The following is a 22005-nucleotide window of genomic DNA, read 5'->3' on the forward strand; positions in this document are numbered from 1 at the left end:
AGTTCTATTTTTAGTTTTTTAAGGAACCTCCATACTGTTCTCCATAGTGGCTGTATCAATTTACATTCCCACCAACAGTGCAAGAGGTTTCCCTTTTCTCCACACCCTCTCCAGCATTTATTGTTTGTAGATTTTTGGATGATGGCCATTCTGACTGGTGTGAGGTGATACCTCATTGTAGCTTTGATTTGCATTTCTCTAATGATTAGTGATGTTGAGCATTCTTTCATGTGTTTGTTGGCTGTCTGTATATCTTCTTTGGAGAAATGTCTATTTAGGTTTTCTGCCCATTTTTGGATTGGGTTGTTTGTTTTTTTGATACTGAGCTGCATGAGCTGCTTGTAAATTTTGGAGATTAGTACTTTGTCAATTGCTTCATTTGCAGATATTTTCTCCCATTCTGAGGGTTGTCTTTTTGTCTTGTTTATGGTTTCCTTTGCTGTGCAAAAGCTTCTAAGTTTCAATAGGTCCCATTTATTTATTTTTGTTTTTATTTCCATTTCTCTAGGAGGTGGGTCAAAAAGGATCTTGCTGTGATTTATGTCATAGTGTTCTGCCTATGCTTTCCTCTAAGACTTTTATAGTGTCTGGCCTTACATTTAGGTCTTTAATCCATTTTGAGTTTCTTTTTGTGTATGGTGTTAGGGAGTGTTCTAATTTCATTCTTTTACATGTAGCTGTCCAGTTTTCCCAGCACCACTTATTGAAGAGCCTGTCTTTTCTCCATTGTATATTCTTGCCTCCTTTATCAAAAATAAGGTGACCATATGTGCGTGGGTTTATCTCTGGGCTTTCTATCCTGTTCCATTGATCTATATTTCTGTTTTTGTGCCAGTACCATACTGTCTTGATTACTGCAGCTTTGTAGTATAGTCTTAAGTCAGGGAGCCTGATTCCTGCAGCTCCGTTTTTCTTTCTCAAGATTGCTTTGGCTATTTGGGGTCTTTTGTGTTTCCATACAAATTGTGAATTTTTTGTTCTAGCTCTGTGAAAAATGCCATTGGTAGTTTGATAGGGATTGCATTGAATCAGTAGATTGCTTTGGGTAGTATAGTCATTTTCACAATGTTGATTCTTCCAATCCAAGAACGTGGCATATCTCTCCATCTGTTTGTATCATCTTTGATTTCTTACATCAGTGTCTTATAGTTTTCTGAGTACAGGTCTTTTACCTCCTTAGGTAGGTTTATTCCTAGGTATTTTATTCTTTTTGTTGCAATCGTAAAATGGGAGTGTTTCCTTAATTTCTCTTTCAGATTTTTCACCATTAGTGTATAGGAATGCAAGAGATTTCTGTGCATTAGTTTTGTATCCTGCAACTTTACCAAATTCATTGATTAGCTCTAGTAGTTTTTTGGTAGCATCTTTAGGATTCTCTATGTAGAGTATCATGTCATCTGTATGGTAACTTTTAATATTTGGTAATATCTTTTATTTCTTTGTCATAATTTTCTTGCTATTCTTGGATATTTTGTTCTCCATATGAATTTAGAATAATTTTATCTAGTTACTGAATATACTTAATTTGGATTGTGGTTATCATATTACATTGGGAAGAAATGGTGTTAAATCGTCCCAAACAGAATCATGGTATATCCCTGCAGTTTTTTAGGTTTTATTTTTGGGAACTTCTCTTTAGTATTTTATTGTATTCTTCGAATAGGTACACCTTTCTTGTTAAATTGATCCTTAGGTATCTTATGGTCTTTTCCATGTTGTGAGTGGATTGCTTTTCTATTTCCATTTAAAATAGCATGTGGAGGAAACTCTTGATTTTATGTCTTTTCTTATATGTAATAATCTTACCAAATTAATATTTTTAGAATTTTTTAAAAAGCTAGAGTCTCTTAGGTTTATTTGAAGTACTTAAATCTCTTTTTTCACCAATATTTATATCAATTATTTAATTTTCTTATTTTCTTTTGCCTCAGCTAAAACATTAAAAACACTGTTGAATAATAGTGGTGATATCAAACAGCTTTGCCTTGTTCATGTTCTGGGATGGACCTTAGCATTTTCACCATTGAATATCATGTTTGTTATTTGCTTTCTTTATCATATTTAAAAGTTGTCCTTTATGTATAGTTTTTATTTGGACTGCCTGCTGAATTTTGTTTAAAAACCTTTAAGAATGTATCAGTATAATCCTGTATGTTGATATATATTTCTAATGTTGAATCATTCTTTTATTTCTGGAATAAACCCTGTTTGATTATAGTGTTTTATTCTTTTGTTACCCTTCTGGATTTCATTTTCTATTTTATGTAGAATTTTTCCGTATATATTCAGAAGTGAAATCAATCTATTGTCTTATTATTTCTGATACCTTTTTTAGATTTCTGATATTGTGGTTATACTAGATTCACTGAATGCAGTTGGGATCTTTTTATCTTTCTCTGTGGTCTTCATAGTTTAAGCAGCATGGGAATTATCTGTTTTCTAAAGAGTTTGTGGAACCCAGTTCTGAAACCATCTGAACCTGGAGTCTTTTAAAAAAAAATTACACATCTTTAATTCCAGTCTGGCCTAAAGTTATCAGTCTCTCTAGGTTTTGTTACTTCTTCTTGGGTAAAATTAGGTAGTATTTAATAGATTTTTCAACTGTATGCTGTAGGTTGCATGTAATATTTCCTTGTAATTACTTTTATGTACATCTAGTGGTATGCTGCAGTTGGCTAGCCAGTTGTGCACATTTCTGGGTTAAGTGACTACACATTGGTAGCTTAAAATCCACCATGGTGGGAGTTTTTACACCATGTAAATCAGCAAGCACTACAAATAGAGGGTTTTTTTTGAGAGCCGATTGTTAAATGTTTACCAGCATACTATTGTCTGTATCAATGAGTGTATCTCCTTTTCCACTGTGGTTTTTTTTTTTTTGTTTGGCTTTGCTTTCTCTCTTTATCCTTAATCAGGATTTTCAAAGAACCCACTTTTTAAAAAAAATTCATTTTATTTATTTTTTATACAGCAGGTTCTTATTAGTTATCTATTTTATATATATTAGTGTATATATGTCAATCCCAAACTCCCGATTCATCCCACCACTGTCACCCTCTCCCCCCGCTTTCCCCCCTTGGTGACCATATGTTTGTTCTCTACATCTGTGTCTCTATTTCTGCCTTGCAAACAGGTTCATTGGTACCATTTTTCTAGGTTCCACATATATGTGTTAATATACGATATTTGTTTTTCTCTTTCTGACTTACTTCACTCTGTAAGACAGACTCTAGGTCCATCCACGTCTCTACAAATGACCCAATTTCATTCCTTTTTACGGCTGAGTAATATTCCATTGTATATATGTACCACATCTTCTTTATCCATTCGTCTGTCGATGGGCATTTAGGTTGCTTCCATGACCTGGCTATTGTAAATAGTGCTGCAATGAACATTGGGGTGCATGTGTTTTTTTTTTTTTTGTAATTTTTTTTTTCTCATTTTTTTTCACACACACACACACTGTATTTTATTTTTACAAGAGATAAATAAACTGACACCGAGCATTGTAAATGGATGACCACAACAAAAGCAACAATGATTGCAATTACCAAACATGAAACACACTCATACTATGTCATAATATTGACATTCAGTCCAGTAATCCTCCACTGTAAGAGCTCCTTTACTTTGCAGTGAAAATTGATTTGTATATTTTTTGCCTCTGAGTCCTTGTGGGATTTTTTTTTATTCAAACAGAAAGTCACAAAAATTATACTCATCCTCATCAGTTCACTCAGTCCCATGTAATTAATTTTTTTTTCATCTTGATCTTTTGTTAGCACTTTTATGAGTTCATCAGTTTTCCATTAGAGTTCTGAAAATGCTTATTTATTCAGTTCTGCAGTATAGTCAGTTACCAGAAACCTGTACTTGTCAGAGTCTTTTCCATGAATTCCTTGAAGATGAAACCCTTTTTATAGGAACATTTTTGCAAAGGCATCAGAGTACACCCAGAACTGTCTGTAAATGACAAAAGACTTAAAAATGACCATGGTTAAAGATTTGATGAAAGTTCATAATAATGCAATTGACAAGGAAATTTAGTTATTTCTGAGATATACATTTTAAAGTAATAACTAGAATTATGACTTATAACATTATACCAGAACATATAAGATTTTTAGAAATTTCATGTAATGTCTGAAACATTTATATTAACATATTTCCATACAAATAACCCAAAGAAAGTTTAGTATTAGTTGTTTTTTTGGTTTGTTTGTTTTTTTTTTATACAGCAGGTTCAAAGAACCAACTTTTGATTTTAATTATATTTTGTATGATAGTTTCATTTTTATTTCATTAATTTTAACTTTTTAAAAATGAAATCCTTCCTTCTGTGCCCTTTTAGTTTATTTTATTGTCCTTTACCACTTTGTTAACTTGAAAAATTAATTCATTTATTTTTCATCTTTATGCATTTTCCTGAGTAGAGCTTTAAGCGTATTCTGTAGATTTTGTTACTGTGTGCCTTTTCATTATTTTCTATAAAATTAAGAATTTCAGTTTTAATTTCCTCTTTGATTCCAAAATTGTTTAGGCATATGTTTCTTAATTTCCAAGTATTTAAGGATTCAGCAGTTCATATTCTTGTTATTTTCTTCCTATTTTACAGGATTATAATCAGAGAAGGTAGACTATAAAATCTTTTTAAAATGTATCTATATTATATTGTTCTTTGTGGTGAAGTACATGATGAATTGTCAATGTTCCATGAATAGAAGAGAAGAATGTATATTTTCTGTAGGGTACAAAGTTCTACATGTAACTATTTTTTAAAATTAATTAATTAATTAATTATATTTATTTTTGGCTGTGTTGGGTCTTCGTTGCTGCACGCAGGCTTTCTCTAGTTGCAGCTAGCAGGGGCTACTCTTCGTTGCGGTATGCGGGCTTCTCATTGCTGTGGCTTCTCTTGTTGCGGAGCATGGGCTCTAGGCACGCGGACTTCAGCAGTTGCAGCACGTGGGCTCAGTCGTTGTGGCTCGTGGGCTCTAGAGTGCAGGCTCAGTAGTTGTGGTGCACAGGCTTAGTTGCTCCGTGGCATGTGGGATCTTCCCGGACCACGGCTCAAACCCGTGTCCCCTGCATTGGCGGGCGGATTCTTAACCACTGTGCCACCAGGGTAGCCCACATTGTTTTACTGATATTTTTTTTCCCCATATTCTCTATGTCCTTGATTATTTTTTAGTCTGAAACCTACTTATTTCATCTGTCTGCTTCACAGTGTACTGTATCTTTTCCCCTTGTCATTTCTCCTATTTTTAAGAATATTTGTTTCCTAGAAGTGCAACTGACAGTTTTTTTTCTGACAGTTTAAAGAAAAGGCACATCTTTAAAGTTATTAATACATATTGTCAACATTCTCTGTTCACCAAGGCAATTTACACTCCCACCAGAAATGTACAAGGGAGCAGATGGGGCTTTCCTGTGTTTTCATCTACAATACTGTTACAGAATGCTACTGAATTCAGTCAACTCCACCTAGCCTTTTCGGTCTTCTTTATTTATTTATTTATTTATTTATTATTTATTTTTGGTTGTGTTGGGTCTTCATTTCTGTGCGAGGGCTTTCTCTAGTTGCGGCCAGCGGGGGCCACTCTTCATCGCGGCGCGCGGGCCTCTCACTCTCGCGGCCTCTCTTGTTGCGGAGCACAGGCTCCAGACGCCCAGGCTCAGTAATTGTGGCTCACGGGCCTAGTTGCTCCGCAGCATGTGGGATCTTCCCAGACCAGGGCTCGAACCCGTGTCCCCTGCATTGGCAGGCAGATTCTCAACCACTACGCCACCAGGGAAGCCCTCTTACACATTTTTGAAAAATAAATATATGTATTGCAAATATAGTTTTCTAGCCTGTGTTTTGCCTTTTCATTTTCTTAATGGTATCTTTTGAAGAGCATATGTTCTTAATTTTGATGAAGTTTATCAATTTTTCTCTTCTGGTTCATTTTTTAAATTAATTAATTAATTAATTTATTTATTTATGGCTGTGTTGGGTCTTCGTTTCTGTGCGAGGGCTTTCTCTAGTTGTGGCAAGCGGGGGCCACTCTTCATCTCGGTGCGTGGGCCCCTCACTATCGCGGCCTCTCTTGTTGCGGAGCACAAACTCCAGACGCGCAGGCTCAGTAGTTGTGGCGCATGGGCTTAGTTGCTCCGTGGCATGTGGGATCTTCCCAGACCAGGGCTCGAACCCGTGTCCCCTGCATTGGCAGGCAGATTCTCAACCACTGCGCCACCAGGGAAGCCCTCGGTCTTCTTTATAAGAGAAAAATCACTGGATGCCAAGCAGTAGTTAAGAGCAGGAGCTCCCACCGGATTAGGGTTAGGGTTGACAAAACTGACATGTCATCCAGTAGGCCTACTAACTCCTGTTGCAAGGAAGACAGTTGAGTCTTTGGGGTTTGGGTTGTTTCCATACAGAACGAGGTCAGAGAACTCAAAAGCAGTTGTGAGTAAGCAATGAAATATCCCCATGTTGGTCCTTAAGTAGTTTTCTTCACAATTCCTGCCACCCCTGCATCCCCCAGCTTTCTCACTCTCTTTGTTCTGCCCAGTGATGGCTTTTTCTTCTCTCCAGTATCTTTCAAAACTTGTTTTCTGGGACACTGAAATTCACAATGCTTTCTTAATGAATGAAAACTGCTGTACAGAGATCTGCATTTTCAAAAAAGACATACATTTCTGAAAACAGAATTTTAAGGGTCAATAATTAAAGTGGAAAGAGTGCATGGTACTGATGGGGTCTTCCATTTTTTTTTCACCATGAAACAGCAGTATTTAATTATTCATTAGAAATATACATGTCCTTTGAAAAATCAGTATTAAATTCCTCTTCGTAAAGTATCTGATTCAAAGAAATCAACTGTAAAAGCATGTTTTTTACATAATTGGGAAAATTTAAATATGGAACAAGCACTAGATGAATGATATTAAGGCATTATTTTAGTCATTGTGATTGTGCAATAAAATATCCTTTTATTTTTGAGATGCAAACTGAAGTATTTAAAGGGTAGAATAATATAATATCGTAGATATGCTTTAAAATACTCCAGCAAAAAAGGGAAATAAATCAAACAAGTATAACAAAATGTTGATGGCTTTTGAAGCTGGGGGATGGGTACATGAGGCTTTTATCTAGAGCAAGTCTAGTTTTAAATATGCTTAGAAAATTTCATAATAAAATATTTAAAATGGTAATAGTGGTGTATGTTCACTGCAACCAGTAAAACAATGCTAAAATGAATAAGGAAAACATTTTAATTTTCCCTCCCCTCTCTCCAGTCAGAGTCACAGCCTAGCTTATTTTCTGTCTGCTGAATCCATTTCTATCCAAGTCCTATATCCCCACTCTCGGGACTAGCCCAGTTTTCTCCCATGCCCACTTTATCTTCCTTTTTTTTTGGTCACATTGTTTGAAGCTCCTCAGTGAGGTGAACGTGACAACAGGGAAAGATCCAGGTGCAAGAACTAAACCACATTACTATCTAAAGACAGACCACAAGAATTGGCTGCTTGTGGATGCATCCTTCCTTAGAAAATGCAGTTGGAATCTGGTGCTGGAGATGTGAGATTTGAACTCTAAGGGATCTTAGACCTGAATTTCTACAGTATATTCATAACAAAGTAACTGAATAAGTTAGCTCATTATTGAAATAAGGCCAACCCAGCCCTTTAGGTTCTAGATGAGATTAAGAAGAATGAGAGAATGGAAATAACTTCCGAGTAATAATTGAAGCCTTTAAATGATGTGGAAACACATTCATACGTGCACACATACACACCTACATGTTTTAAATTCCAACACTATCTCAATTAACCAACAAAAGATTACAGAAATATCAGTTGTAAATGATAAGCCATCAAGAGTTGAAATGCCGGTCATCCTATTTTTACAGCAATATAAATAAGTATCGACATAAATCTAAGACTGAATTTCAGCTTTCTGGGAAAGAAGTACTGCATATTTCCAGTCTAGAGGAGCAAGTAGGGGTGTGGGAGGAGTGGGAAAGGGAATCAATATTTATTTAACTCCTACTATGTTCCGGGTTCTGTGCTAAGGCTGTTATCTCTATTTTCTCATTTGGTTTTTAGAACAATCTGCGAGATAGGTGACAGTGCTTCTATTTTACTTGCTGTAAAGATGGGCTCAGAGATGTTAAGTAACTTGTCTGAGGTCACTCAGCTTATAAGTGTTAAAGCTAGAATTCAGACTCAGACCTGCTTGACTTTAAATCCAGAGCTTTTCCCAGTCTACTTTGTTGCCTCCCGGGAGAAAAAAGTGCTGAGAAGAAATGGCAACTTAGCACATGAAAACCCTCAAAAAGAAAAAAAAGAAGGGTGCTTTTTCTCTCTAGTTATAGCTACAAAGAGAGTGATCAAAGAGCAGGATTTCTTTGATGGTTAGAATGAAACATGGGGAATCTGAAGGAGCCGTGGCTTTGAAATTAGAAAACCTAATTTGGGTTGTAACTCCATCACTTCGTAGTTTATATGACTTTGATAACTCACTTTACCTCTCTGGATCTCAGTTTCCTCATCTATCAAATGCAGACAGTAATGCCTGCCCTAGCAATCTTGTAAGGTTGTTATGAAGATCAAATGTAGAGATCAAATATACCTGAAAGCACTCTCTAGTCTAAACCATAACAACTACACAGCTATATTAACTACACAACTGTAACTAATGATTTCCTTGGTTATAATAACATTGTATTAAGATGATCAGCTCTTTGGAATTTCCCAGCAAGTTCTTCTTGCTTCTCCTTTTCTTTGCATTTTCTCTAGGAGCTACTGGACTTCCCAAAGTGAGAAACTGAGCCCTGAGCCCTAGGCAGAAAGTAAAGACCCAAAGTAAATCACATTCTGTGCCCCCTCATACCGTCACTATTTATGTATAGGTGAATCAGGTTAAGGGCAACATCAAGGGCAGACTTATAAGGGAAAAGAAGCTTCCAAAAGGTAGCCTTTTGTCTGAGCAAGTGTGAGGTTGGGGGACACAGACCTACCTGCTTTGTCCTAGTGAAGGTGGAGAGAGATTATGAATAACAGGAATTATACACACACGAACACATATGCAAACACTCACACGTATGTGAGCCTCAGGGGCTTTTCACCATAAGGCAATGCCCATCAGGATAGAGTCCCTAGATGTAACCTAGGGCCATCGCTGATTCCAGTAATACTTGCATAATACCATACTTTCTGTTCATATTTTTGACAACTGCCTCTCATCTTTCCTCATCAATACCACAGGCAGGCTAACTGGTGAATCCCTGCTCCGTAGAGCAGGGATTGTATGTGGGAAGGTGCATATTCATCAATGCATTAGCAAGTATTTTAATGAGCCTCCAAGGTATAGTGCTCTACTATGCTTGGAGCTCAGAGTACAGGACAGATGGGGTCCTCTCCCTTAGGGAGCACCGCAGAGGAAACTGAAACAGAATGTAATTACGGTATTATATTTTTGTAAGTGAGGGAATGTGTTAGCTTTCTTGCTTACACACCTATTTCTTCGAGACCCACCCTAATATCTTTTGGGCTCTGAGCCTGGGAATTGTGTTAATTATGAGGGAGCCCAGAGCAGAAAAACAGAGAATAACAAGCTTGAGCCAGCCAAATTCCTTCCCAGCCAAAGATGTGAAATGTAATCAGTGTTTTGTCAGAAATCAGCACTTGATCTCCTTTCTGGCATCAGCCTTCTGGTCTGAATGGAGGGGGAAGGTGATGGTCTGGCTCCTGGTAGGAAGAGAGACCATTTTATCTTCAGATGCAGGGTGAACCCTGTCCAGCAGTGTGGCGGTAACTACATTTGGGCATGAGATCTAGATGCTTAGGTGTGGGAAGAAGAATAAGAAAAGGGGACATGGTAATCTCAAAGAAAAGCAAATCGTGACCCAGTATGTTCCAGAAAGCAAAACAGATGCAGAAACTGAATAAAAATAAACCAGGTGATAAAACAGTGCTTGCTTGTTTGTTTGGCAGAAAACCCCAGAAGATATAGTGGTTTTAGCAATAGTAGTCACAGTCATCCTTATCATCAGAGCAGTAGTAGTAAAAAAAAACCCAACTATTTGGCTACCTATTATATATCAGAAAATGTATTAGGTGCTTTATTTCTGTTGTTTAATCTAATAAGCATGTACAAAACCCTATGAGGCTAGATACTAGTATCATCCTAATTTACAGAAGAGGAAACTTAGGCTGCTTGCCCAAGACCAGACAGGTCGTCGGTAAGTAGCAGAGCTAGGAGGCTAGCTTGAGGCTAACTTCAGGTCTGACTTCAAAGCCCATTCTTTTAAGAATTTTCAGTTTGGCTTTTGGTTCAGTAAAGACAAACCCCTACCCCAGGACACCCAGGGATCCTTCCCAGCGAATGCCCGCATGTGTGTGTGTGAGTGTGTGTGTGTGTGTGTGCGTGTGCGTGTGTGTGCGCGCACGCTCTCTCTCAGTCTCTCTGTCTCTCTCCATCCCCAACCCCATCCCCACCAAGATAGCCTGACCAAGAGCTCTCCTCAGGACCCCTTTATCTCCTTGCGCTTTCCCACATAGAAACTCCTTAGCTCTGGTCTCTGTCCTGGCTCATGAGGCAGTCGGGACCCCTGGAAATATGTTCTCAAGGCATCTTTGTTACCTACTCATGGAACTGGACTTTTTTTCTGGGGTCTCCTTTTTCACTGATGCTCTCGCACAGAATTTTTTGGGTCCGTGTCCTGAGGCTCTTTCCTGGTGCTTCTCTGTCTCCTTTCCCTACTCCCCAACTCCTCCACCCTCCGCAGCTTAGAAAGCAATACAGGCTCTTCTTCAGCTCTTTCCACTCTTCCACTTGGGCCCTTGCTCTTTCTAGTGACCATCTTCCTTTTCTGAACATGGAACCAGTTTTTTTTTTTTCCTTTTGTCATCTGAAATCCCCTGTCTCATAAAGAATGACTTATTTCTCAGAATTATGGCTTTCCTGACCTTAGCTGTCAGAGTGTGAATTTCCTTGGCTCTCGCAGTAGATTCCTTGTTCTGTATGTATATAGGAAGTATCAGGATACCAAAGCCATCTCCCAGAAACAAAGGTCTTGGGGAGGGATGCTTATGTCAGACTTGAGTACAAAGAAGGGCTAAATGCTCCCCACAGTCTAGCCTGAGGCTAAAGAAGGCATCATCTTTCATTGGCTCGCCCTGCTCTCTTTCTCTTACATAGTTCTGTGGTTGTGAAAGGCAGTTAAAAGGAGGACTTGGGGAAAAGCCCTAGACTCGGAATCAGGAAACCTGGTTTCTGGTACTGGCTCCGCCGCCACCCACTAGCTGCATGACCTTGGGCAGAGTGGCCAGTGCATCGCCTCTGTTACACTGCCTGCTTTGCTGTATTAGAATTACCTGATTCTGTTTTGTGTCCTTCATTGGACTATAAGCTTCTTAAAGGCAGTGGCCATGACCACGCCATATTTATTTTGGAAACCACAATTCCTAACTGGTCTCTCTGACTCATGCTGTCCCCCCTCTAATCCATTTTCCACATTGTTGTGGGAATGATCTTTTTAAAATGCAAAGCCCACATGTCACTCCCCTACCACAAACCCTTCAGTGGTTCTCCATCACCATTCAGATAAAGATTTATAAGACCCATCATGATCTGGACCCTACCTACCTCTAGCATGTGCTTTTTACTACCTGCACTTTATAATTTGTTCATTCATTCCACAGATATTTAAGCATATTTCTGCCTTGGGCCAGGCATTGGGAACACAGTGTGAGCATGGCCCCTGCCCTCACAGAACTTCCACTCCTCCCCTTTTCTCCTGGCTGACTACTACTTGTCTTTTAAGACTCAGCTCAGGCATCACCTCCTCCAGGGAACCATCACACATGCTCTATACTTCTCTCTCTCTCCTTACCCCGTGTACCTGGAACACCCTGTGCATACTTCTGTCATAGCACTTCTATGTACTGATCTGTCTCCCCACCAGACTGCAAACTCTGAGAGCGGGTACTGTGTCCTATCCACTTTTTTATACCCAGCACATGGCTTGGTACACAATAGGTATTGAGAAAGGATAACTGAATAAACAGTACCCTCTGGTGGCTGACTGTTGTAAGTATAATCTTTTATGCATCATAAGGGTGAGTAAAGCACAGCTGATTATCCAGAGGAGGTAACTTTTTCTTTCTTTTAACATTGGGTGAAGAACCATTTCAGAATATGTGATCTCCTAGCACCCAGGTTGTTATTCCGATATCTTTCCAAATCTTCCATAATGCAGCAAACAATATGCAAATGACAGAACAAAATTACCATTTTGAGTAATTGTGTAAAAAGAAAATGTGAGGGAAATTTGTCTCATGTAATGAAGAAATGTAATCTAGTATACAATTTTGCATTTGTCCTTTATTTCAGGGCCAACATACTCACATTCATTCATTAATTCAACAGATATTTGTTGAGTACCCACAGTGTGCCAGGCATTATTCTAGGTGTAGTGAACAAAACAAAGTCCTTAACTTTAAGAAGCTTACATTCTAGTTGGGGGAGACACACAATAAACAAATATATTTTTATTAGAGGTTATAAGTGTTATGGATAAATATAAATCAGGGTGCAAAGTGGAGTATGAGATGAGATGCCATTTGGGCAAAGGCCTGAAGACATATTAGTTATAACTTCAGAAAAATACATAAATGTTGGTTCACCAGACCTGCCTAAATCATTGTGGGACATCTAGAGTTTTCTTTCTTTCTTTTTCTTTTAAATTTTGAAATAAGTTAAAGCTCATATAGAAGTTGCTAAAATAAACCTAAGTGTCCATCGACAGAGGAATGGATAAAGAAGATGTGGCACATATACAATGGAATATTACTCAGCCATAAAAAGAAACGAAATTGAGTTATTTGTAGTGAGGTGGGTGGACCTAGAGTCTGTCATACAGAATGAAGTAAGTCAGAAAGAGAAAAACAAATACCGTATGCTAACACATATATATGGAATCTAAGAAAAAAAAAAAACGTCATGAAGAACCTAGGGGTAAGATGGGAATAAAGACACAGACCTACTAGAGAATGGACTTGAGGATATGGGGAGGGGGAAGGGTAAGCTGTGACAAAGTGAGAGAGTGGCATGGACATATATACACTACCAAATGTAAAATAGATAGCTAGTGGGAAGCAGCCGCATAGCACAGGGAGATCACCTCAGTGCTTTGTGACCACCTAGAGGGGTGGGATAGGGAGGATGGGAGGGAGATGCAAGAGGGAGGGGATATGGGGATATATGTATACATATAGCTGATTCACTTTGTTATACAGTAGAAACTAACACAACATTGTAAAGCAATTATACTCCAATAAAAAATGTTAAAAAAGTAAGTTCTTGTATCAAAAAAGGAACTGTAAAAGATCATTAAAATCTAGCAATTTAAAAATAAAAAAAATAATTTAAAAAAATTAAAGAAAAGAATTTGCTAAGATAATAGAGTTCCAACATACCATTCATCTCCTCTTCCCCAGTGTTAACATCTTTCATAACCACGTAACTATCGCAATTAGGAAATTGTCATTGGTACAATATTCTACTAAGCCAACTACAGACCTCATTCAAATTTCACCAGTTTTTACATGTACTCAAACTTTGGGGGGCGGGGGAGTATGTGTATTTCCATGAATTTTATCCCATGTATAGATGCGTGTAATCACCACTATCATCAGAACAATACAGTTTCATCACCCCCAAAAACCTCTGGGGTGCAAAGTCTTTGTCGTCACATCTGCCCCCTGGCAACCACTGATCTGTTCTTCATCACGACGTAATTTGTAGAATGTTATATAAATGGAATCATACATTATGTAACATATTATGATTTGCTTATGCCACTCATCATAATGCCTCTGAGATACATTTGTGTGTATAAATAGATTTAAAACATTTTATTGTTGATGTTCCACAATTTGTTTTTTCATGCCTCCACTGAAGAGCATTTCAGTTGTTTTTGGCTAATACAAATAAAGCTGTTATAAACATTCATGCAAGTTTTTTGTGTGTTTAGACATACATGTTCATATTTCTAGGGTAAATACGCAAGGGTGAGATCTAGAGAGTTTTATATCTTCAGAGGGGGTTATAAGCAAGTGCTGTGCTTCACAAAACAAGCAGTAGAGTAGGAAGAACACTGGATGGGGAGTCAAAGGACCTTGCTCCAGCCTTGCCCTGTCATTGATCAGTAATATGATGTTGGGTAAGCCCTTCTCCTCTCTAGGCCTCATATTTCTATCTGTAAAGTGAGGGGCTAGGAATTGATGATTTCTTCAGTCTTTTTAAGATCTAACAGTTCGGTGGTTCTGAAGAGATAGAAAGGAGGTTTCTGCCTCATTTCACGTAGGACTTATAGCTATATATATAGAATCCCAGGTGCAAACCTAGATTATGCCTCTCCTACTTCTTGCATGTTCTAAACAGCAACCTTGTGTGGAAAGAGAATATGGGGGAGAAAGTAACTAACCCTAAGGCTACCAAGGCTTGGGGGTCTGATCCCTGAGGAGAAGGGACTCTAAAACCAACAAAGAATTGCCACATGGCACAGGGCCATTCCTAAGGCATGTGTATGGAGCAAATTGTCCTCTCTGTTGCCAAAATTTTTGTTAGTTAAACTCAGGGTAAAATAACTCTGGAATACGTGTATGTGTTGATACCCATGTGTGTGCATTATATATTCTAAATGTTACATTATATGCATTTTTATACTGTATATTATTTTCAAAATCAGGAAGGAATTACACAAAATGTTTGTAATAGTTAACTCTAAGGAATGTGATTATCTTGAGAGGCAACTCTGAGAGGAAAAGAAGTATGTTTATGAACACGTTTTCTCTGTCTCTGTTTCTCTCTCTCTCTCTCTCTCTCACTCACGCGTGCACGCGCACACACGCACACACGCTGGTTAAATCACGGACAAGAGCCAGGCTGCCGGAGGGCAAATGCTGGCTCTGCCATTTACTAGTTATATGTATGACCTTGGGCAAATTACATAAGCTCTACGTTTCTCAGTTTCTTTTGTAAAATGGCAATGATAACAACAGCGCCGACTTCATAGGGTAAATGGGAGAAGTAAATGAGTTAAAATATATGAAGCAATTAGAACAGCACCTAGCACATCGTAAGCACCCACAAGCTGACGGGAAACGTGTCTGTCAGTCGACGTCCATGTCTGTCTCGAGGCCTCCCACAGCATGGATCCCTGGGCCCAATACGCTAGGGTTCTTACACTTCAAGAGATGGCCTCACTGCCACCTCCTCGGCCACACTACTTTTCTAGTGTGTGTGATCCACACCCTAGATGGGAGTGATGCAGTGCCGTCCCCCACCTACCTCTACCCTGCAACCCCTCATCCACTCCTCTGCCAAAAAATTAAACTTAAGCACTGAGGCAGCAGGTTGCTTAGCTATGCCTCAGGAATTTTTAATTTTTTTGTCTCCTAAGCTGCAGTTACTCCAGTACAGGGGACTCAAAATCCTATTAATAGTTTTACATGTCCCCCAGTCTGTTAAGTGACCCCTTCCCTCCAAATCCAATGAAACAGATAAAATTCATAAAAACAGCCCTACTTCATTTAGTTATTTTTAGGTACAGCTGGCAGAATCATCTTTGAAATGTTGCAGTGTTTTGCTTTGGAAAACAAAAAAGAAGGTAGTCTCGTCTTCCTCTTCCTTTTATACGTTTGAACCTTCCTTATACGAAGGGCTGCGGAGGTGGTGGTGTGTGTGATGGTGTCCTTTAAAGTGTGATCTGGATTAACACCTTAGCTTAGATGCTGCCACAGTAGGTGCAACATCTGTATCATAAACATCGTGGTTTCTTTTTCCCCCCCAGCTTTGTTGACATATAACATTGTGTTTTAATTGACATATATCACATATAATTGACATATAATATATAACATTGACATATAATTGACAGAAAACATTGTGTAAGTTTAAGGTGTACAATGCGATGATTTGATATGCTAATATATCACAAGATTACCACAATAAGGTTAATTAATACATTCCTCACCTTACATAGTTACCTGTGTGTGTGTGTGTGTGTGTGTGTGTGTGGTGAGAATATTTAAGATCCACTCTCATAGCAACTTTCAAGTATACAATACAGTCTTGTTAAGTATAATCAAGGAATCTAAAAAAAAAACCTGAACTCATAGAAACAGAGAGAACATTGTGTTTTCTTGACTGCATCGTTATGAGAGTAATGAATTCTTTGCAGCTCAGCAAGGTGACAGAGTTGTTCGTAACAATTCCTTGATAATTCGTTAGATGTTCAATTTACCTCTCACTTTTCCTTCTCATCTCCTTTGCACAGAAAGTGGCTGCGTGTTGAATGAAGCCCTCAGCCTCTTTCCTCTGACATTTTGGAGTCTGAGAAGGTGGGGCAGTGGTCACCTGGGTGCTTCTGGGCAAGAATGGGAAGTGAGAAATTTGTTGTGCCCTTCCACTTCTTTGAATACTATGCCTGCTTTTTCTCTCCACCTTGTTCTCAACTAAGATGGTTAAGGTGTTACTATGGCATTAAGATCCAGACATTTTATCCAGGTACGTTCAAAGACTCCAAATGACAGTGCAGCTTTCCGTAATATATCTGCAGTCTCCGTTTCTAGCCTTATTTCCCTCCCTTGCATCTGTCAGGCTGATCTGCTTTACCCAAACACGTTCTTTGCTTTCCTGCCTGTGTTTTTGCTCATGCTATTTATAGTATTCTCTCTGCCTGGAATTCTCTCCCCATAAACCTCATTTCTGCCTGCCCAAGTCTTGTTCATCCTTCAAGACCAGCTCAGCTACATGAAACCTTCCCTAATCCCCTGACTGTCCTTTTCCACAGGCCAAATTATTTTCCCTTCTCTGTGCTTTGTTTGTATTCTATTGCTTGTTCTGCTATTCATTAAATTGTAATTAGCTGAATTCACACTCATCTTTTGCACTAGACTATAAGTGCCTTGAAGGCAGAAGCTGAGTCTTTTTCATCATTTTGGTCCCACTCAGGAACCCTTGTATGTGGTGTAGGCACTCAATAAGTGTTTGCTGAAATAAAAACATTTCCAAATGATCTTTAATGCTGGCATTTCAAAATCTCCTAGGTGGAAGGGGAAGATCTATTTGGGCAGAAGGTTTCAGGAAATAATCATTTATTTATTTATTATATTTTTGGTTGTGCTGGGTCTTTGTTGCTTCGCGTGGGCTTTCTCTTGTTGCAGCGAGCAGGGGCTACTCTTTGTTGCGGTGCGCGGGCTTCTCGTTGCCGTGGCTTCTCTTGTTGCGGAGCACGGGCTCTAGGCGCACGGGCTTCAGTAGTTGTGGCTTGCAGACTCTAGAGCACAGGCTCAGTAGTTGTGGCACAGGGGCTTAGTTGCTCCACGGCATGTGGGATCTTCCCGGACCAGGGATCGAACCCGTGTCCCCTGCATTGGCAGGTGGATTCTTAACCACTGCGCCACCAGGGAAGTCCAGGAAATAAACTAAGCTGGCATTGATCTTTCAGAGCGGAGTACACTAAGATGGAGATGCCAAGGAGGAGTTCTATTACCATGTAAATAAATTGCACTTGAGTCTGGGTAGAGGACTCATCCACTATTTCATACATATTGTTCCACCTGAACATGAAATCTGAGTTCCTCCTGAACTCCAGTGCGGTGCTCTGCAGGACTGATGGACGTGACTGAGCTGAGGGGAGGGTATGAGTGGTGAAGTTTCCCCTGGGGGTGGGCTGGAGGGAAGGCTGATGAACTTAAAACCCAGAGATAAAAGACCTATAGAATGAGTGTGTGGGAGATCTCCCAAGAAACTATGAAATAAGCTCTCTAAAAGAAGGGAAGGGTAAAAGGTTAGCCATTTACATTTCAATAGGGAACAGGAACAATGACCAAAATAACTTTTTGCAGTCTCTTAAACCTTGGCAACTTGTGGCTTTTGTGAACCCCTATGTATTGATTTCCTTGTAGTGACCAGCAAGAAAATCCTTCAAATAGGGAATGTGTGTCTTTGTGTCAGGGAAGGATGGAAATTGGGGAAGACTAGGTCTGACTCTGGGTTTAATCTTTGGGCTGGGAGGTAGGAAAGAACTACAGGAAATAGAGTAGGGTGGGCAGTTGGAAAGAAACATGCGAGTCAAATTCTTGCTGCCTTTGGGAGGAAAGAAGAGAGCACAGAGCAGAAAAGATCTGGAGGCTTAACAGGAAGGCCCATGTTCCCTAGTGCTTAGGCCTTGGAAGACTGGTGCTGAGACTCAGTCTTAAACATCAGAAACTGCCCTTCCTTTACACAAGTAGGTTGCCAAGATTACTCTAATGGTATTTTCAGGGAGGATAGATTTTTCCACAGACATAAAGCCATTTAGTCAAACCCACTAATCTAAACCAAAGAACAAACTTCAAAGAAAAATCTTGAGTCTTCCACAAACCACCAACCAACTAACCAATGAACCAACCAACAGATCAACCGACCAAGAATGCTTATCAAGATAACCCCAGTTGTTTTCAACTGAGGGTTAATAAGCAAGTGAAATACCTCACTGTATTTTCAAAGAAAACTGCAAACAAGGAAAATACCAGGGCTTTTAAGTGCCTTCCAAGCAATTTGAGATGTTTTATTCACATCATGAAGACAGATTTTCCCTGGAGTATTTCCTGTTCAGAAAACACTTAAGGACGCTGCTCTTTTGGGCTGCTTCTTGACATGGAAAGATTTTAATGTCACTGCTTTACCTTTAGTTTGGGATTTTGCCTCTCCAGCCAACTTTCTGCTCTACTAGTTGCATCTGGCTGTTTTATCTTGCCTGATGCAACTGTCCAAACCCCACCCAAGCTCCCTCACTTCAACCTACATTTTCTCTACAAAATGCGTTTACTATAGTATATTTTCTAATGTTTGCCATTCCTTTTTTGATTTTTCACTTTGCTAAATCCATCAGTAAATGTTTCTTAAGTGTTTGTTATGTTTAAGGCATTGTGTCTGTTACAGTGGGAGAAACAAAGTGTCATAAAACCTTTGCTCAAGGAGCTTGCTGTCTAATTGAAGATTTTCAAGCAAGAGGGTGCGTCTCATACTTGACCTTTCCTTTCAGTTCCTGTTACCCTCCTTGGCTAGGCCCTGTTCACATCACAATAGCCTCCTAAATTGTCCCCATGCTTACTATTACCCCCAATCACATTCATCCCAGTTCATCTTCTTAAAAAATTTAATTATGGTCATTCTCCCACCATCTTACCCTCTCCCCCACTCCCAAATTTTCAAAGATACCATATTGTCTAAAAAGTAAGGTTCAATCTCATTAGCTTGGCTCCAAATTTCCCTCCTTCTCACCTTTTAAATCTGAGTCCTATCCATCTCCAAGGCTCAATTCAAGTCCCACTTCATTCAAGCATCTTTTCTCCACTTCCCCACTGAGAGTGATCTTTCCCTTCAATTTCTGTAGATTATAGCCTTCACCACTCATTGATATTTCACTTATGCTAACTTGACTTGTTTGCTTTATATGTGTGAGGCTTTCCCCCATAAAATTGGCCAAGGAACCAATAAGCTGAAGCCCCTATCACCCTTTGGACTGCACATTTATTGAGGGCAGGGCCTGAGCATAATGCATCGTACACAAGAGATGATTAATACATGGTTGATGATGAAGATGGTGATGATTTTCCCTGGTTTCAGGGTGTAGGGTGGATTATGGGGGGCGGTTACAAAGGAAAGATTCTAGAGGTAGGGGGATGAATTAATGAGGCTTTTACAATAATAGTCCAAAAAGATGATAAGGGCTTCAATTTGTTGTTTCCTTGGCCCAGAGCCTCATTGTATTACCAGAAGAACTTTAGTGAGATTGAAAAGAAAAGGAGGGTAGGACTCTGGCAGGACTGCTGTGAATTTATGTGGGGGATGAGGGAGAAGTAGGTAACTGAACCTGAGCAAGTGCAATAATGATAGTAGCAATAACCAAAAAGAGGAAATCAGAGGTGGAAGCTGGATTTAGAGGGAAGGTGATGAGTTTGTTTTTAGACGTACTGAGTTTAGGGTAACTTGAGTAACCAAGTGGACATGTCTGGCAAGCAGTGAGATACTGCCCCCCATTCAATTCAATGCAACAAATATTTACTGAACACCGACCACATGCCAGTCACTATGCTGGAGATATCGTCAAATACGACACAGCCCCTGGCCTCCGGAACTCATGTTTGATCAGGGAAGACAAACTAATAAATTCCTGTAACGTAGTAAAAGGTATAATACAATTATATGTAAAGTGCTATGGGAATAGAAATAGGGAACCAATTGTATCCAAGCAGGTGAGAAAAAGTTTCAGAAGTGACAATCTTTGAGCTGGGCTTGGAAAGATAAGTAGAACTTTGTTCAACAAACAAATAATGAAGTGACTTTCCAAGTGAAAGGAGAGTCTTGAGCAAAGGCACAAGACATGGATGTGCATGGCCTTCTAGGGGAACAACAGGTAGTCTGAAAAGACTAAACAGAATGGGATGACAAAATAAAGATGGATGGTGCAGAAGAGGTAATGATTGTCAGGAACTGAAGACAGGATTCTGTTACACTAGACTGGAGAGGCAGTTCAGTGTGATGGTTAAAGGTGTGGACTCTTAAAGGTGGACTCCCTGGGTTCAAATCCCATCTCTGCCACTTACTAGGCGTGTGGCCTTGAGCAAGTCACTTAGTCTCTCTGTGCTCAGGTTTCCTCATCTGTAAAATGGGGCTAATGGTACCTCCTTCATAGGGTTGTTTTGATGATTGAGAGAGCTAGTATATAAACTGATTAGGGCAGTGCCTGGCATATAGTGAGTGTTATGTCAAGGTTAGTCCAAGGGCTGAATTATAAGAAACAAGGCACCATACCACTGTGTATTATACCATCAGCAGCCTCAAGAGGAAACTATAAATGGGAACTAAGTCTCCAAATAGTCTAAGCACAGATCCAGGGAGCACTAGATGAATCTCTTATTCTCACATGAGTGGAAGTTCTTTGAGAGGGTGATATTATCTTCCTTGGAAAGGTAGATCCAACTTAGGGAGAGAGAGAGGAATCTGAGAAAAAAAACTAGAATGGCCTGAGTGGGACTGTTCCTTCAGGACAAATGGAAGCTCTCATTGTGGCATTTGCCCCCTGGAAAGTGGAAATAAAACAAAACAAGGTTGAAATTCGGCAAGCATATTTTATTTCAGTTTGGTAAGAAACAGAAAATTGGCCAGCAGGGACCTTAGAGGGTGAGAGAGGAGGCAGCAGGGTCCAGTGACAGGTATTTTGCTGCGCTTGGGAGTATGTAAAGGAGCCCTTTGAAGAGGGCTAGCAATTGGAAATGCAGCCCTACCTTGCTAATGAAGCACATCTGGCCACTTGAGTTTTGATGCTCTCAAGTAACCCATTGTCTATTCCTCGGCTTTTTAGAGCTCTACTCGAGGGATCCTTGAATAGACTCTTGGAATGATTGTGCTTCCCTGTGTGACTGCTGCTGAAACGGAACTGAACCTTGTCCGCCCACCTCGCCAGCCCAGGGGTTTCCCTTGACACGTCTTGGTTTGAATACTGGTCTCACCACGTCCCAGCTGTGCAATCTTGAGCAAGTTGCTGAAATTCTCTTAGCCTCAGTTTTCGCATCTGTGAAATGGAAATAAGAATAGCTCCTATATTATAAAGTGGTTCTGATAATTATATGAAATAATTTATCTATCAATATAAAGTAATTGACACATTAAATGCTTAAAAGATGTAAGTTCCTTTCCCCTTCCTTTCCTTTTACACTTAGGCAGCCCAAAGATCCTCTGCTCTCATTTTAGCCCAGCTGGGGACTTCATATCATCTAATGTCAACAGTAATAGAGATGGGCAGAAGGAGAAGTCAGTACATGGGAAGACAATGAAGAATTTTTTCACCCCCTACCCTGACTTGGCAGTAAAGATATTTTGATATAGCCAGTATCCCCAAGTAGGAAAGGTATTCAGATACTGGACAGCCCAAAGTGAGAAATATCTACTAAGACATGATG

At 39.5% G+C, this 22005-nt stretch overlaps 1 protein-coding gene across 6 annotated transcripts in view; it reads left to right on the plus strand.

Annotated features, from left to right (window-relative positions):
* Positions 1-22005, plus strand: part of MID2 (midline 2) — a 99041-nt gene that overhangs the window by 51147 nt on the left and 25889 nt on the right. The window lies entirely within an intron of this gene.

This window comes from Balaenoptera musculus, chromosome X (genome assembly GCF_009873245.2).
Source record: "Balaenoptera musculus isolate JJ_BM4_2016_0621 chromosome X, mBalMus1.pri.v3, whole genome shotgun sequence".
Lineage (NCBI taxonomy): Eukaryota > Metazoa > Chordata > Mammalia > Artiodactyla > Balaenopteridae > Balaenoptera > Balaenoptera musculus.